Genomic DNA, 19,044 nt, shown 5'->3' with positions numbered 1-19,044 from the left:
TGTGTTAAATGAGCTGGGTCAGGTACCAGGAGCAACCTCACCCTGTTTCTAGAACTGTGAGGCCCAAGGAAGCTGCATTTAAACTGCCCACATGACCCATTTGAATCTGTTCAAAAGCTCCTTGAGCAACCTGACATTACCGCGCAGTCTGAGCGCAAGTTACATGTCATGGGCAGGAGGAGGTGAAAAGCACCATATCTACATCTGCCTTAGCTCTTTCACACTCTTATCCAGCATCGCCCTGGTAGAAATACAGCTCTAGACTCCCTGCAGTACTTACTCACAGAAACCCTATGTATGCACCATGGCCATGCACAGTATAATCAGTAATGCCTGTGAAATCCATGCTCCTGGGGGATGGGAGACTACACAGAGAGGCAACCTCTTCCAGACTCTGGAAGAAATTGAGGTTTTGAAAGCCTCTGTTAGGCTTTGGGTACCTTCGGTAAAATAACCAGTGCTTCCACTGTATGCAAAGAAAATGCCTTTCCACCATTGCTATGTGTGTGTTTCAGTTGTGTGTTTTTCTTACCAAGTATTTCTTCCCAGCAGTTAAACCTTCAATAAGAGGTAAGAGCATACACTTTTCCCATCTGCTGGGACCTTTACAGATTTTTGTTTTGCTTTGATTTTTTTTATCCTGCCTTTTTGCTTTAATGCATTTTTTCGCATGGAAGCTCCAGATTTATAACCAACTTGCCTATACTGCAAACAGTGTATAATTTCAATATATCTAGAAATAAAGTCCACTTTACCCTGGTAGATTACACATCACATATCTATACATATCTTATTCTACTAATAGACTACTTAAATGCAAACCACTGCTAATAATTCCTAAGTAAGCCTTCTTCCACTTCAGATTCATTGTAATCCATCTCTTATGGTAGACGAACTACAGTACTTATCCTCCTCCTGCACAGGTTACAATGCTTTCCCTTGTTCATCTCTCACACACAGTAATCCTTCCATCTCTACTTCACACAATCCTAATTTAAATGTAAAGTATTCAGTGCAGACAAAAGAGCTCTAGTCAACTCTTGCAGCTATGACCAAGGAGACCACCACTGCCTTTTAGTCTTCAAAGTCAATAATACAATGCTTTTCATCATCACCACAATATCCTAAACTCACTAAATTGCATGCTAAGAGTCATAATACTAATAGCTCTAGCATTAACAGCAAATACTTTCACCCCTAGATAGTCAGAACTCCCTTCAGCTGTCATGCTCTCCTATAAAGAGTTTGGGTGTTCTGCTTTGATTAAGGCCTTCCAACAGTTTAAAAAATGTCACAAAATAACACATAACATATGACATTAAGAAAAAAAAAATATGGCCAGATGGTAAAATTAGAATGGTCCACTAAAGGAAAGTGAAGCTGAAGAATTTTTATAATTTGAAGCTATTAAAACTTTTAAACACATCTGAAAAGAAATAAGTAACTGCTAAACTCTTTAAAATCAATATTATATCAAAATTACCTTATGAATGAAATATCAATAATACAGTACAAAAGCAATAGCTTCACTAAACTGATATAAATGCTTTTACCCCACCATCAAGTAGTGAGGACACATCAACATGTAGGTACCAAAATAACAGACGCTATATAAAACCCTAATGTAGAAAACCAGAAAAGTTCTCATTAGAATCCAAGTCCCTCACAGCATCTCTCTTGCATATTTATCTGTCTTTATAACAACTAAAGTATCTAAAGTATCATTATATTCTGAATATGGCATTACAATGGTCAAATATTCTAAAATGCTAATTTGATTAGATTTTCACTCAAGTCAATCAGAAGAATAATTTGATTTTCAAAAATCTAACGTGCAAATCGTTAGAAATACAGATCACAGGCATACATCACTGTACTTTTAAAAACTATTTTGTTTTAAATTACCACAATAGCTTTAAAATGAGTTCTGATCATCTTGTTACTGCAAGACTTCACTGATTTGTATGCACAGTTAGGCTTGCAAGCAAATGCATTCAGCTTGCCCTCTGCTATTAAATATAACCACAATCACATATTGCTCAAATAGGCCATCCACTTTTTCACTGGTTATGTGCTCCTTACAGATACATAAACCTTTCCTTTACATATCACTTTGCACTATGTAGTCACTGTGGGCTATTTTGCAGGTCAAACAGACTGACATGACACAACAAGCCATGTAATTGATACATGCGAAGAAACTCCTGTCTTGATCCTACAAGACTTTTATGCATGGCTCAACATGCAAGGAGTTACATTAACTGAGGTTAAGCCTCTGTGCAGCGACTGGGGGTACTGGGACCATCTCTCACCGGCTCATCACCACAACCAACCCACTCTTCTTGGATGTGCACACCTGGCTCCACCTGACCTCATCCCAGGAGTTACAGGTGCCCAATAAAAGGTAAAACAGAGTGTACAGTGTGCACATTTTTTATGTTGTTTGAAAAAACTGTCCTGTCTCCAGCTGTTCTGCGCTCAGTTCCAGATAACACACCTCTCGCTTCACACGAGTGATCACGCAAGCACTACAGAGCTTCGCTACTCAAAAATCTGCCACATTTAAAAATCTCATCCTCATTTAAATCGTAAAAACAAAATTATTTTTATTTCTTGACATAATTCAACTTGTTGAAGTTATGCCAGATATTTATAGTGATTCAATCAGCAGTTAAAAACAGTCATCTCTGGCCATTTCAACTATTAAGACAGAAAGGGAAACAAAATTTTCTACTTAGTGCAGCTTCTCTACACTAACGTTGTCTACAACAGTGTTGCTGCTCTAAAGGTCACAGATGACATAATTTAAATTATTATAGATAATCCATGTCATCTATCTGCCTGAGGTTTTTTTTCTTGTTTTCCATATTTTATAGAAGTGCTGTGTATCCCAATGGATAAAGCTCCTAGGAGAGCTTCAGTCTGAGCAGCCTTACAAAGGGTGGGAGCAGTCACCACACTGCTTCTCCTCAGGAAGGCTGGGGCCATTTCCTGCCTCCAGAGAACATGCAGTGAGTGGTCCTGTACAACACCAGGCTATTGTAAGGACATTCTGCCAGGCCCATTTTTCCATTGGAGGACGTCTTGCAATTTCAGTTCCTGACTGAGTTTTGCCACTCAGTTTGTTGTAAGGCAATAGCAGTGATGAGAAGTGGACTAGATATTTGTTCCCAGGTTATTTGTATGAGTGAATGAGCCCAGGCTCCACCATTTCCAAATGCAGTTTGGTAGTGGGACTTCCAGAGTGCCCCATCCTGACCACACCATCTGCAGCAAATGCTGCAAAACGACTGTCAAGCCACGTAAGTGTGACTAATATGGCAAAGTTTAGGTGCTGAGATTTGCTGTTTGAGATCACATCCACTGCTCTATTTTTCCTCAAAGCCTATTTTAGAGTGTAACGAGTTTTTATGTTTTTCCTTTCTGTTAGGCCTATGTTTCTCCAGCAGTACTGCAACTAACTGTGCAGCTCGATGCTCCCTAGTACACAGACATCCTTTTGGATGGAGGGTTCTGTCCCAGAATAGCTCTCATAGGCGCCCAGTGGCATTTCTGCTCAGTGATCTGGGGACTGTCACTTGATCACACATTGTACAGCTCCACTTACCTGTGAGGTTGCAGTACTCCAGGAGGTGACAGGATTCCTCCTTGGTCATATAGTCAGTGTGAAAAATTGATGGCCACTAAATTTTTGCCTCATTCAAACACTCTTTTGAAGTTGTTTTGTAGTCCCTGCCTCAAACTGAAAAATACCCAAATTAAATAATACTTAAGTTCAATCTCCTGATTTTCTCTATTTCCATTATTTTGAGATTCTGGCATCCTGGTTCAGTTGCCTTGTTTTTTTGTGCACAGCAGCCTGATTAAGACCTCAGGGGTGTACATCTCAATCGCTTTCCAGATGTTGAGCAATGTGCAACACTGCAGGTTGTGGTTACTGATAGGGTGCTAATTTTGGCTTTATAAAATGCTTTCTAATAACTGATGGTCACTTTGTACTCGTATAGTTTCCTGCCCTTGGAACATAAGGATTGATGTTTTCACTTCAACACATTACTCCAATATATCTCAGCTGAACTGCTCCTACACTCTGCTGGTGGATTTACAAGCCTTTTTGGAGGAGCTGTGTCCTATATATGCTGGATGCAAACAGTAGTCCCTCCCCTGCTCTGCCTTGTGCAACATAAAGGCCTTGGCATTTACATGCTGCAGTGCTGTGCTCTGGGATATTTTGTCCAGCTTCTTTATATATGAGAAGATTGCAGCAAATACAACTGTAAGTTGTATTCATAGCATGATTTTGTTTAGTAATCACCTCAGGAGACTGTACAGATCTGAAAAGTGTGGAAAGGTATTGTGAGATGGTTTATGAATCCCACTAATCTTCAAACTGACATTTTCAGGTGTGGGTCTATCCTGCACGGTTTTTATTTTTTAGGAGCTAGGTAATAGCCTTTAGGAGGTCAGCAATTATCCCAGTGCTCCAGGAGTCAAATGCAATTTCATCTCATTTTATTTCATTTTAGATTTATTGCCTTGGTCATTTCAAGCAGATAGATGAGAATGTAATAACGATCAGCTACAGCTTTTGCTGCTCTGTTTCTGCATCTATACAGCTATGGCAGTGATCCCAGCCAGCCTCATTAGTTCTTCTTGCTCATACTGCTGGCATTCTTCTACCACAGTTTTGATCTTAAATTGCATTTTCTTCCACTGGTATCCACACTAAGGGATGCTCAAAAGATATTGAGGTAGTTACAACCTGTAATTCTTATATCTAATACATTTGCAAATATATTAATATTGCATCAGAAGCTGAAAATACTTTTACTTTTTTAAGATGAAAAGCATATTACCACCTGTATAATGCCTTGCTAAAAGACTACAGATATGTACAGCTTCCCATATTCTCTCCAGCTGGTTTGCTGCCCATCTGACCTGTGGCTCTGCAAAACCTCAGCAACGAGACTTATACTCTCCTTACTTTCACTTGCCTTACTGCTTTTTCTCTGAGTGCTGAGATCATTCCGTTAATTCAGTGTTGCATCGCTGTGTCCATTTCCAGCTTTTTTTTTACCTAGAAGACATCTCAGAGCTTTAAAACACCATCTAAATATTTTGCTACAGGGGGTCTTACAGCTTACTACCTATTTCAGCTAAGTTTTCTGACTTTTTGTCTGTAGCTTTTATAAATTGTTTGCCCCAGTTTCATCACGTGCTTCACTGATTCACTTGATTTAGTTAAAAGAAGAGTACTTTTGAGTTATCTATACTTCCTAGTGTTTTAATTTGTTCAATTTTTCTTGGTAATTTACATTGTCCTGCTTATATTTTGATTGTTCTATCATGTAATATTATGCTGTACATTTTTGTCAGCAATTTTAGAGTCCCAGAAAATGCCAAGAAAGTCTCTGTTGTCTAGTATTTATTGATGTTTTAACTGTCCAGCTGGCATTCAAACTCTCCTCTGATTTAGTGCTGCTGCTCTTAGTTTAAAGTTCACGCTTCTGCAAACAGCACCAAAAGTTTATTTTTGCTCTTGTGCAGTGCATGAAAGCCAGCTATGTGTAAAGATACATTTTCTCAGTCAGTTTGTTTTCCTGATGCGGTGAATTATTTCTTTTTGCTACTGTAAGCAAGCTTTGCAAAACAATCTTCTTGCCAACGCAAAAAATCCCACATGCGAGACAATTACCAGTCGATTTTTCTTCTCTGCTTTGTGCTAATGCATTTATGTTTGCACAAATTTTTTCCTTGTCTGGGCAAACATTTTCTTTTCTGGGTGGCTAAGGGCTTGTCTCTGGCCTCGGCTGTTGCTAATCGTGCCCACGAGCCCTGCGTTGCTGTCATGCTGCTGCATGAGCTCGCCAGGAGCCTCTGCATTCGTGCTTTAGTTTAGATCAGGAGTACACCTTTGAAGTGAATCTCCTGATTGTCCCCACTGCACTTTGCTTCTTATGGCAGCACAGTCTCAGAGAGCACAGACTGTATTTTATTTTGGATGAAAGGAAAGCTGAATATGTGCTCCAGGAGTGCACCTAAAATGAGCTCCAGCTGCTAATGGGCATTTAGCCCACAAGACCAGACTAGAGCTAGAACATAGTAAGAAACCTGGAATGAATACTGTGTGGACACCAGTCTGCAGCATCAACCATTTCATTCTACAAACCTATTCCTATTTGACCTGTTTATCTGCACTACTTCTTAATGTGCTCTCATTGAACCACTGCAGCTTTATCCCACATACAAACTGAATTCAGTTGTTAGAATGCAGTGAACTCACGGGTTAGCTGTTGGGGAAGACAGTGAGGTATCATTTTTTTCAGACCACCCATACTTGGATAATACATATATACTAGTCACACCATATAAAAATGTCTGTATTAGTCATATATTTAAATCATATTACATTACATTCTAATAGATCTTAGAAGATATTTCTGGATATTTTCTAAAAATTCTCACTTCTTTTCTTGATTTTGGAGCCTCAGGCTGTTAGATATCTATTTCTGAGTGCAATTTTCACTAACATCTAATAAAGCTCATTTCTATGTCCATCTGTCCATCTTTCATGACCACTCACATACTGCCATTATCTGTCTTTTTTTTTCCTTCAGAGTCTTTAGCAAGACACTCGCTATAACCACAGCAGTAAATCAGTGTCTGGGAATGTTCCTGGGCACAAGGATGTTGTCATCTATCCTAACAAAATGTTAAAATATTTTTTTGCCTGCTTTTGGCCTGTGCTGACTATCAGTGTCCCAGGCAATTCCTGGAGAGGCTTTGGAAGTTAGCATGCTCCAGGAGCCATTCCCAGCAGGCAGCCTGCCTGCAGCCAACCTGCTTAGGAGACTAACAGCTTCTGATCATTGGCACAGGCTGCTTGGTGCCAGCTGGCCTAAGCACCTAGGAATATTCCTGGGCACATTTAATTTGAAAGTACAGACATATCTCTCCTTTCTGAAGTTAGGTGCCTATAGGAATCTAGTCACTTTTGATGTCAGTGCCCAGGCAGAATTAAGTAAAACAGTGTAACATCCAACTAATTTCAATAAACGCTGTCCTCTGCCATTAGGGACTTTCTGGAACTAGAGATACAAGGCTTATAGCTAACAATAAAAAGTATGTTGTAGTATGGAGTTATTTATCACAGCTATCACTGTATTTTTTAACATTTAAGAACACCTCTTTTTTTCTTTTTTTCCCTCTTTTTTCCTTTTTTTTGGCAAAAATGGGAGAAGTACAAATACAGCTTTAAAAAACCAAGAAAATAAGCAATATTCCAGTATGAGACTAGGATTAGCTGTATCTTCAACCCAGTCTTAAAGCAAGCTCCTTTCTAAGTGAAATAACACCTTTGAGAAGTTAATGTTGATTAATGCTCACATGGGAACTCAGCTTATTTGATATTATTTACTATCAATTGTTCATTCCTTAGGAAAACTTTGCTTCGAAGTCTTTAAACATTTACCCAACAGAAATGAGTAGATTTGGGGGGTCCACTGACTTCTTTTACAACAATGAAACTGATCTGAGATACATCAAATACTTGGCAGATCCTAATGACACTACTGGGAGTATGGATCATATCTAAAGACCAGCCCAGACACCTAGTCTCTTCTTCAAGAATGAGAAATACCTTGAGAATTTGGGTTATAATGTCTTACCTTTTTCTGAAAATAATACAAATCGAATATTCACAGAATCAGTCTGGGGAACAGAACTGTGAACTAATTTTCATTTCCTTTCAGTATTTAATTAGGTTTCTTGAGCCTGCTTCTCAGTGTCTCTGTTACAGAAGACAAAAGAAATGAGATAAAATGGACACTTGTTTCACATCGTTGTCTTCCCTTGCAAAGGTTTTATGCCACCTTCATCATTAAAATATCCCAACAGTGTCTGTTAACTAATGAACTCCACCTATCTTGCATGGCTCACCTGCTCTCTCATTCTCATTCTTTGTGTGTGGGACAGGCTGCTTGGTTTTAGTAAGATTTTAGTAATTTCCTTCCTGTAAAAACAAAAGCAAGTAGCAACATAGATACACTTCTACAAAGAGAAGGTAAAGCTGGAAAAGTGTCTTTTACTGTCACAGGGTGAAAGGCAAAGGCACTGTCTGCGTCTTAGGTCCTGTGGGAGCTTGTTCCACAGTTGTGACATGCCCCTAAGCCAACTCAGTCACCTTATACATCAGTATTATAAAAAATGTATTGCTGAAAATCCAGCAAGCGCAAGGAATGAATGGAGTCATGGAGTACAGTCTTTCCCTGGGGTTTAAGCCAGCGTACAAGGTACAAAGGATCTTTGTACTGATGGTGCTGAAGAAAAGAGCCAAGCACTGTTTTGCCATTCTATACCAGGATGTCCCAACTAGGGCTTCCACACCACCAACACTCCTTGTTGCCAGCACATGCATGGAAGAAAAAGAAAAAATAAAAAATGGAGGTGATAGAGGAGGTCAATGCTTCACCTGAGATGGAAGACAGATCTTTCCTTCAGTGTGTGCTGAACCTTACAGCTGAACTGCTCTCTGTTGGAAAATGCTCGAAATCCAGCCTAGAAAATGGAGGGAGGATGGCCTGGTGTGCTCACAGCAACTTCAGTCCCTGAGCAGATATGCTGCAGCATTTTCTGCAAGCTGAAGTTTTCCAGAAGATAATTACAACTGCTGCTACTTCACACTTTCCTTTCTTTTACCTCTTAGTAGAAGGTAGTAATAAATCCTTCTATATAAATGCAAAGCAGAACTAAGAATGAAATTGATGTTGCAATTTTAATTTGCCACTTTCATTGTTGTTAATTTATACATAAACAGTGTGCCATAAGTCTCCCCTGGAAAACAGTCTAATTCCTTTCAAGCATCCCCCGTGAAAACCAGATACAGACACTGTGTTTCGTGCTGCATTTTTTGTATGTCTTAAAAGACTTCTTATTTTTTTAAGTTGGGAAAAGCACATACTCCTGCAACAAGACAAAGCAAAGCAGGTTTCAGCCTTTATTGGAAGTTCCTGATTGCTATGATAAGGGCTGAAGAATAATTTAAGACATCATCAGCTACAACAGATCGCAGTAAAATTTCCAGTAGCCTTTTAAAAAGTCTTACTGTTCTTATGCACATAAAGCCATCGGGGCACAATCACAGTTGAACTTTTTGGCTGAACTCACTTCACAACCAGCAGCTTGGTTCCAGTGCAGATCACTAGGCTACACATCATCTTTCAAAAATTCCTCCAGAACTTAAGCCCAGACAGACATCACTACATAAAATTTTCATCACTCTCCTGCCTCTTTTACAGCACAGGTTGCATACAATGGTCAGGACCAGGCCATGAGGCTTATCAGGCTTCACCACAGCAGGGTTCATGGTTCAGGGCAGCTTGTGCAGAGCATCCCCCAGGCCTGGACTCAGGGCAAGATGGGTAGAAGGTGGCAGGGGAGCCATGGACGGTGAGCCAGGAACAGCCACTGTGGAGCCACTGTAGGAGAGAAAATCTTGAAATATTTTGAACTTTGCAACTATCTCTGAGAGATTGAGAGACCATGGGCAAAATTCGAATGTCTCATAGTCCACCTGACTTTGGACGGGAAAAAAATCCCCACAAAATAGAATGAAAACTTTAAGTTGCAAAAACTCCTGTCTGTGAGAATGTAGATAAGCTATGGTACTCATCAAGTCAGCAGACTTTCTTACTGTTCACCTTCGCGATGACCATTTGGTATAGTATTCTCTTCTAAACAGGAAAGAGGGAGCAGCACTACTGAGAACAATTGTGTTGCTTTCTCTGCCCAGTTTTCAGAGAAAGGGGACACATTTTGGGGTGAAACTGATTTCACATTAAACAAAGTATCTGTCGTTTTCTCACCACCATTATTGTTCCATTATTTTCACTGTAATGCTACCCAATTACTTAACATTTTAATTTGTATGAGTAAACACTTTCATTTCTGATCTAGAAATATTTCCCTAAAATCAAGTAAAACATTTTCAAAAGATAAACAGCAGAGCTCACTTTTTTACTGATTGAGCTAACAATAAGTAGTCTTCAGCAACATACTGAAATTATTTAAGTGTTTAAGCAAATTTTTACAAGTATACTAAAATAAAATGTTACATTAAAATCAAAATTCTAAATTTTCTGAACTCCAAAAAGAATTCTATCCCTTCATGACCGCAAAAGACAAATAGAACGCAAATGCAATAAAACAATCCCAGCTTAAAATTTTAATTCAGTTGTTCAATAATTTCTATTTCTTTGCAGTATTTTTACTTTATTATACTTTTATAATACTCTCAAATATATCTATAAAACTTTATAGCCCTTTTCCAACAGCATTTGGGGTGTGTTCTGAAAAGAAGCATGTTTATGAGCTGCAAGACAGGAAGAAAATTAAAGTACCCTTATGGGACTGAGGAGGGGAGTCTATGGTTATGAGCTCAGATTTTTATGTATCCACCACTACCTATGTAATTCTTGAGTATTCAAGTTTTCATTGCAATTGCTTTATAGAATTATCTGCTGTTGGACTGATAACAGTGTACAACCTATCAATGCTTGAAACTGAAAGCAAGTTTTGTTGTGACACAGTCCCTTTCGCAGCAGCAACTGAGTATCTCCTGGCTAATGCTTAAGGTCAGGGACTTCACTCGTGCTGAAGAATCCTAAGGGCAGCTCAGCCAGCCAGATACTTTAAATTGAGACCCTTCTCTGTGGATGAGCTGGGGATGGTATTTGGACAGTTAAGTTAGATTCTTACAATAGACCGTGTTGAGATTTCACATAAAAATAAATGCTCAATTCTGCACAAAAATTTATCTTCCCAATGCATGCTGAATTATGAACCAGTACTCACACAGTCAAAACAGTGGTCATGACTTCACAGAGGCATCCCCTCCCAAGCTGCCATTTAGGGGCAATTAAAGAGACAGTCAAGATGGAGAGGAAATGTTTGGTTTTTTCTTAAATGGAGACAGAGAGGCAGACTTTAAAGCTTTTCAGACTGCACGTTCATCACTCAAATGTTGTTATAAATACCTTTGCAAATTATTCACACTACGCAGACGAAAATAACTCAGTGATAAACAACAGAGAAATAAATTAAGTCCTATGGAAAAATGTAAATACTGTTTCTCCTCCATCTGCTTTATCCTGGTAATTAGGTCCAAAATCCAGCAGCAGGCACTTAAGCCCACCCACAAACCAGGGACTGAGGGTCAAAACCCAAACTATGACAAAATTATTAAGAAAATGCCTGCAGTCTATCAAATGAAAGAAGATGACTTTGTTGTGAAGAAAAAAAGAGAGAGGAGTTCTGAAGCATGAGGCATTTATTAGCCCTGCTCTGTACCACCCAAAACGGCTCTGAGAGGCCACACTCCTTCTGAGTGCCCTTTAGTTACAAAAGGCAAACTCATGCTTCAGTCACCCAAGGATTTCTTGTTGGTCCCATTTTAACTGGTAAGTTTAGAGGTTTCAGAATATAAGTTTTCCTAATGTCAGTGGTATGGGAGTTGTTTCCAGCTTAGTAATACAATTTAGTAAAAGAGAAAATATAGATATGTTTGCACTTACAGAGCTTTGTGGGTTTTAAATGAGCCTTCTGGCTTTCAATTTACAAATGGAAATTTTTGAAATGGATATTTCAAAATGTCAGGAGTGCTCAGCACTTGAAAGAAGGCTCAGTAAAGGCAGGGAAAAACTGCTGGAGTGTCTGGATTAGACTTTCAGTTTGGAATTGGAAAAGATGCCTTTTAGCTAATAATAATAATTTCAGAAAATATTAAGTAACAATTAGTATCTAGAATATAATGCTCTATGCTGTAATGTTGGGTCATATAAATAAATAAAATTATAGTTGATAGATTCTAGAATTCAACTACTTTAAATTCAACTGCAAGGTCTTGTCTTGAAGAATCTAAGAAAACCCCCATATTTTAGTGATATGCTTCTGTGTTTTTCATGAATCCAGACATACTGTACAAAACAACATGGTATTTTATAGCTTTTATATAAATAAATTATTAACTTGGAAGAAAGACAACACAGGAATAGAAAAAAAATGTACTAATTATTCCAAGTCAAACAGAAAAGACACAAAATGATTAAAGAAGGAAGAGATAGATGATATGACATATCCCCACCAATATATGGGTTATACATTGACTAGACAGTTACAAGTGTGGCAATCAAAAACATACTCATGGCATAAAATATAAAAGGAGCTATTCCATTAAAACTTGTCTGCTGAGTTGAATGAAGGGCAAACAGGGTCTTACCTATGTGAAGATTAGACCCACCTTCTTAATAACAGCCGGGGTAGGTGTTCTTAAACATCAACCATCGGAGCACCCAAGTGCAATCAGCCTGAATGAGATCCTGAGAAATCAATAAAGTTCTTGCCAAGCCACTTCGAACTATTACAGAGCCCCAGTGAGGAGCAGCAGATTACAGGCTGGCTATAATTTTTCCCTGGAACCCAAACACAGTTCCTGGGCCTTAATGAATTCTGTTCAGCATGAATAGGTCAGCAAAGTGCAGAAATCTCTTTTCCTAACTTCTACATGTAGAAATGGTGTGCCCAACAGCTCTGTTCAGTTACTGGGGGCAGTTGCCCTGTGCCAGTGTATGACTAATGGGCAATGAAACAGAAAGCCATTTTTAATCCATTTGTCCATAAAAACTCAGGAAGTACAGCTTCGGCTGCTGAGACATCCATGAGGTTGGATCAAAACCACAGAAGATTACAGAAAAATCTTCAAGGGCTTAGAGTAATGAAAGTAAAATAAGTGGGAAAGGTCATAATCATGTTCCTTAAGTCTGATCTTATTCTTTAGGCAAAACACCATGTCAATTGTATACTATTGGATAATGATCGCTCCAGTGACTCGTGCTGAGTCACTATCTGAACACTTCACCAGGATCCAGTGGCTGGACATCTATAATGCTGGAAAGGGTCATGGGCTAGCTTGTGCAGACAGGAAAAGTCTGCAAGTCCAGCACATAGTCCTGGCAACCCAGAATTTCTCCCAGCAGTACTTCCATTAGAGTCTATGCATTCGAGTTTCAAAGGTCTTCCCTACCTTTAATCTCAGAAACCCAGTATATGAAACCTCCATCATTTCTACAAAAACACTTTTCTTCCAATCAGGGTAATTTTTCTCCTACCTCCCCTGAACACTATATTTTTTTTTCCCAATTCAACTCATCAGTCTTGGTTGAGTTTTCACTCTACATCATAAAATCCCTCTTTCTCAACTGATTGCAAACTTCAAATATTTGTAAAGCACTGAGTTCTCCACCTCTTATGTTTACATACATCATTTGGGCAGGACATATGGACACTTTAAGAGTTTTAGCTTCTCTATCCTCTCCTTGCAAGTCACTCCTAGATTTCTCATACATATGTGCATGTTGCTACACTCAGGGCTGTTCTTAGGGGCCAAATCTGTTCCTAAGAGAATTAAAAGATGTTCTTGTCAAACTTCCTCTCAAAACTAGCATAAGAATAACACAATTCTTGGAAAATAGGCTGAAAACGAATTTTAAGTCTGCTTTCTATTTCCAATAACACAGACTTAATTTTGCACTTTCCTTGCATGGAGCACTGTAGCCCACAGAGCACCCTGCTACCCCAGTAAACAGCTTTATTAGATGAAAAGCTTAAAGCTTTTAGCTTTCACAAGCAAAAAATCCAAGTCTTTTCTTACACATCAGTATGTGTGCCTGTGACTAGTACCAAAAACAAAACGGGAACACACAAATAAAATCAGTTTTTACAAATAATAGCTACCTGTAGATACAGAAGAGGCCTTTCTGATTGCATAGATGTTTCTAAGCCATCTGGAATGTCTGTAGGACACAACCTGCAACTCCATAAGACTACATCTTGTGTAATATCAAGTATTTTACCAGTGCTTAATGAACAAAAAATGGTTAGAATTACTGCTTAGAAATACACAATATTGTTAATAAATGTCTTCTCTCACTAGGGATAGATTCTAGAGAAAGAATTTTGTATCATCAGGTTCTCAGACTAGTAATTATAGCTTACATTTTGAAAGCCACAACCTTGCTTTCACAGATGCAATTTGCATCAAAATCTGCACTTACAAAATCAGGGAGAAGAGTTTTGCACACATAAATTAATTGCCGACCCATTTTCTAGTGCTTGAACTGTGGACAATTAGCTATCAATCACTGCTGACCAGAGCTTTACTCTGTGAGGACACAAAGAGTAAGGCTCTGCAACTAATACCAATCCCGCAAATACTGCAGCACCCTAAACATCCTCAAACTCTGTGACTTTCACCTGACAAAGAAAATACTCTTTCGCAGTAAAAGCTGGTACAGAACTGAAGGTTGGAGGAAGAGGGGGGAGAGGGAGAGGGAAAGAGAGACTGATTTGCTCTCAATGAATATGAAAGAGTTGATCTCTGCCATTGAGGAAAATTCTTGCACCAGCAAGTGCTGACTGATTGTGATGAGGAATGCTTTATCACCAAGATCCAGACACCCTTTCATATGGTGATTATTATTCCTGTCATGACCCTCTGGTCATCAAGCCACAGTGTCTTTTGTCACGAAACAACTATCCAATAAGAAATAATCTAGGAATAAGCCTGTAGCATAATATCTTCTGCTTGTTTATATACACAGCAGGAGGAGGAAAATCTTCTTCCTGTGAGTTATTACCTGCTCTAATCCACTTTGGAAAATACCAGTATTTCCTTAATTTCGTGAAGCATGCAAATATATTTTTCACAAACCACAGCTACCGGAATAGCTCAGACCAGAGCTGAAAGCAAATCTGAGAGCTCTCTCAGGTACTAACAAATAGTCCAACATCACCACCACCATGTGCTACCATCACATGGTAGCACAAAAATTGTCAAATACTCCCATTAAACTTGATAGGAACGTAGAAAGACTGACTTGCATGCCAGCTTGCCTCTATGTTTAAATTCATATTGTCTTCTATAAGGCTGATATCTAACCTAATTCCTCATGCTATTCTTGCAGCAACAGCTCTGACAAAGATAACACATGTACAAAGCGCCAACAAATAGCACACACCACCTAGAACATTAGGTGTGGTTTAGTTCCTACACAGTTATAGAGACATTTTATATTAATATCACCGTTGTCCACATTAATATTATCCAACTACAAAATACTTTAGAACTAATTTAACCATCCACATATTATTTCTCTGGTTTTTCCAATTCAATTCCTTGAGAAAGGAGTCACAGACAGTGCATGTTGTGCTGAAAGCATCCAGAGGAGAAGGGTTGGAAACTCTGCTCTGGGAGCAGATGTGAGGAGCCATTTCTGGCCACACAAGACAGTTCTTTTTATGGTGTTTTTTTTTTTTCTGTCATTACTGCCTATGTAGATCACCTAACACAAAGGTTGTTTTGAATGGTTTTATCCAACTAGCAAGCTAACCCTAAGTAACAAATACAACAATACATATACAACTGTACAGAATAAAAAATTAATGGTGTTAGAGAAGGATGATGCACAGAGACATTATGTGTGACACCGGGGAGGAAGTGGGGGTAAGTGTGCATGGTTAATATGAAAAGATGTCAAAAAAAATGAAGCATAATAATAGTGCAATTTATCCTTGCTAAACGTACTGCACTGTGCTATAATTAAATATGAAAACCTAAATTTATCTCTATGTTCGGCTGTCATTAACTTAACAGGGAGTGCACATGTTCTAATCTAATGGCTGATTTTTTTCTCCATGTGCAGCATATTAAAATGTATATTAGCCTCAAGGTGCATAAACACAAAATAATAGACCAAAGGTTTTGGCCTGTGGAGAAAAAAATCCATGCTCAAAGGCCGTCAAGTAGCTGGTGATGCAGGGGAGACACTCACTTAGCCTCATTAAGCCGAAGCTCTCTTTTGCTTGTCTTTTGTTCTGCATGACAGCAGCCTCTTTGTTGTATAATAATTCATTCCAAGTTCGTTCCAAGCTACCGAAACTGGTGAACTGTGGCCATTTTAATGAGCAGTATTGGTGGTATGCATAATCTGGAAGCCACGTGTACTAGGCAATCACAGAGCACTGCAGCCAGCAAAATGAGATACTGTCGAAATCACAAATTTGTCAAGTTGTTTTTGGACAGGGTATTATAATAAGCACTAAAATATGCATCTTATTACTCTGCATCTGCCAGTCAAAGATCACTGTAATGAATGCATGCTGCAGGGTATGACCAGGCCGTTTCCCTAAGTAAAACAAACTGCAGAGTACAAAAAAAGAATTATGTATTTTTGGCAGTGCCTGGATTTTTTTTTTTTTAAATCCTTTTGCATCAGGAGTTGGATTTTCCTGGCTTGATGTCCACTGCCAGCAGTGAACGCATTAAAACCGCCACAGCCAAGGAGTTAACAGGAATACATGGCTTCTTAATAGCCACATTTACTGGCTGTGCATCTGAAACTTTAAACTCCATGCTCGAAGCAAATTTAGCATACAGTACATATAAAACCCACAAAGATTAAACTACTTTAAATACACTTTAATAATCCTAGTTCCTTTTGTTTTATACATTTCTACTGTAAATGGCTCTACTGTTAGAGAAGATACATTTTACGTAACAACCTGCTCTCTGTGTGAGAAACAGCACTGTAGGTAATCACTACATAAACTTCCATAATAGAACAGTCAAAAAACCACTAATGTCAGAGTGGTTCTTTTTTCCTACAGATTGGTCAGGCTCATAATTGAATTCAGCTTAAAAGGTTGGGAAGCTCACCAATGCAGCAAACCTGCCAAACAGGACTTGCACAGTGGGGTACAGAGGAATGCTCCGCTGGTGCTCCCCAAAATGCTGCTGGTGATGCCCCACAGAGAACCACCAGACTCTCACCAGAAACAATGCCTGTGGAGATCTTTCATCATCAAGCAAGGAAGTGAAGACTAAGCGAGGAGCAGAAGGAAAGAACCTACTTCTTCATCTGCCTGAAAATGATGGTCGAGACACTTTGGGGGAACCTTATTTTTGGTCAACCCAACAAGAACTTGAGTGTGCTGATGCACAGTTCCTGTGATATGGGAGGTCCACGGGGGTGCAGAGATCCACCTGCAGCCAGTGGAGCAGACCTACTCTAGAGCAGGTGGATGCCTGAAAGAAGGTTGCAAACCTGTGGGAAGCCTGCCCTGAAACAGGCTCCTGGCAGAGACCTGTGGACCCATGGAGAGAGAAGATCATGCTGGAGCAGGTTTCCTGGTAGGACCTCAGACCCTGTGGGGGACCCATGCTGGGGCAGCCTGTTCTTCAAGGACTGCACCCCATGAAAGGGACCCACAATGGAGCAGTTCATGAAGAACTGTAGCCCATGGGAAGGACTCATGCTGGAGAAGTTCATGGAGAACTATCTCCTGTGGGAGGGACCTCACACTGGAGCAGGGGAAGAACTCTTCTCCCTGAGCAGTGGCAGAAATGATGTGTAATGAACTGACTGTAACCCTCTTTCCCTGACTCCCTGCACCACCGGGGACGAGGAGGTAAAACTAAGAAGGAGGGGGGTAAGGAGAAGGTGTTTTTAAAATTTGTTTTACTTCTCATTATTCTGGTCTGATTTTGATTGGTAATAAATGCAATTAATATCCCCAAACTGAGTCTATTTTGCCTGTCGTGGTAATCAGTGAGTTATCTCTCCCGGTCCTTATCTCAATTCATGAGCCTTTCATTATATTTTTTGTCTCCTGTCCAATTGCAGAGGGGAATGACAGAGTGGCTTTGGTGGGTACCTGGCGTTCAGCCAGGGTCAACCCACCACATCCTAAATCTATTTCCCCCCCCTCTGACTCTTCTTCAGAACTGTTGATGGCAATATGGGAAAAAGAGTTTCTTTATCAATGTTATTTTTTAACTGCAATCTCTATACCAACATATGATGAAATGGCCTGTATTTCTGGACATAGCCACAAACACCATTTGTTCTGTCTTTTTTATGCAGTGTTGGAAAAAAGAGGACAGTTCTTTACTATACTGGACCAATTTGCCTTCCCAAAGAACAAGGAGCACTTCCAAAAATGAAGGGTGTAAACCTCTGCTCAGTGAAGGCAGTCAGAGATCTTGAAGAATCTGAAGGCAGCCAAAACTTTGTGCATGGCTGGGAGTTCACATTTAATTTATTTATTTAAGAGTTGATTTAATATTTGGTATGAAATCTAGTTGGTATAGCAAGGGTTTTTTTTCTCTTCCATATAAACGGCTATTTAGATTTGACTGCAATACAGTTAGGATTTAGCAAATTTGTATTGTTCAGAAGACTCAGCTTTCAGTACCCATAGATACTTGAAGGAAATGAGTATTTTAGTCTTAATAGGAAGTCTGTTTCAATGGGAAGTCCATTCAAAGATGAAAATCAGCAGCTTGCTAAATCTAAGGTGATGAATTTTCACTGAAGTTCACACGCTGTGCATGTACAGCATCATTCTCTTTCTCTGTCTGCTGAAAAAAGCCACTGTTTATAAATGTGTTTTTATCACATACAGTTTTAATATTTTTAATACAGCACAACCTTACCAGTTGAGAATTATCCACTATTAAAACAGTTTTGTTTGTATTTTGCATATTTCTGGAATCAAGACGCTTAAATTATTTTTTCTTATTTTTAGTTTTTTATCTTTTAGACATGATCAAACGAACGTCACTTTTTGGAAAACTGGTGCTGAAAGCAAGGTATGAACCATCCATATTTATCTCTTCCTATAAACCCACATCTACCAACTGAATATATCGCCATATTTTTGATGTTTAGTTCCCTGACATGTATAGTGGCCACTGCATTAAGTATGATTTTTATAGCTGACATTAGGTGGAAGTTTATACAGCGACACACTGCACCACTTCTGTGATCACCAGCTGACACCATCGCATTTCTGGGACATAATCACTTCAGCTCTCTGGATTAAGATCAGTGAGCAACTAATAAAAGAGTCCTGTAACAAACAGACAAGGTGAGACAGTGAGACACACAGGAGATCAAATTGCACCTCTGGGGAATACTGTACCTTACCCAG

General features: G+C 39.2%; 1 protein-coding gene and 1 long non-coding RNA gene across 4 annotated transcripts in view; one reads left to right on the top strand and one right to left on the bottom strand.

Annotated features, from left to right (window-relative positions):
- DPYD (dihydropyrimidine dehydrogenase) overlaps positions 1-19,044 on the bottom strand; it is a 338,238-nt gene that overhangs the window by 22,240 nt on the left and 296,954 nt on the right. The window lies entirely within an intron of this gene.
- Positions 1-19,044, top strand: part of LOC120322608 — a 45,730-nt gene that overhangs the window by 25,786 nt on the left and 900 nt on the right. For both annotated transcript variants that reach the window (XR_005562416.1, XR_005562417.1), the window contains exon 2: positions 18,640-18,703. This is a non-coding gene — a long non-coding RNA (uncharacterized LOC120322608). The remainder of the gene's footprint in view (positions 1-18,639; positions 18,704-19,044) is intronic.

The sequence above is a fragment of the Pipra filicauda genome, unplaced genomic scaffold, assembly GCF_003945595.2.
Source record: "Pipra filicauda isolate LSUMZ 115617 unplaced genomic scaffold, ASM394559v2 scaffold135_size2527700_pilon, whole genome shotgun sequence".
Lineage (NCBI taxonomy): Eukaryota > Metazoa > Chordata > Aves > Passeriformes > Pipridae > Pipra > Pipra filicauda.
This window is presented reverse-complemented; position numbering and strand designations above follow the sequence as displayed.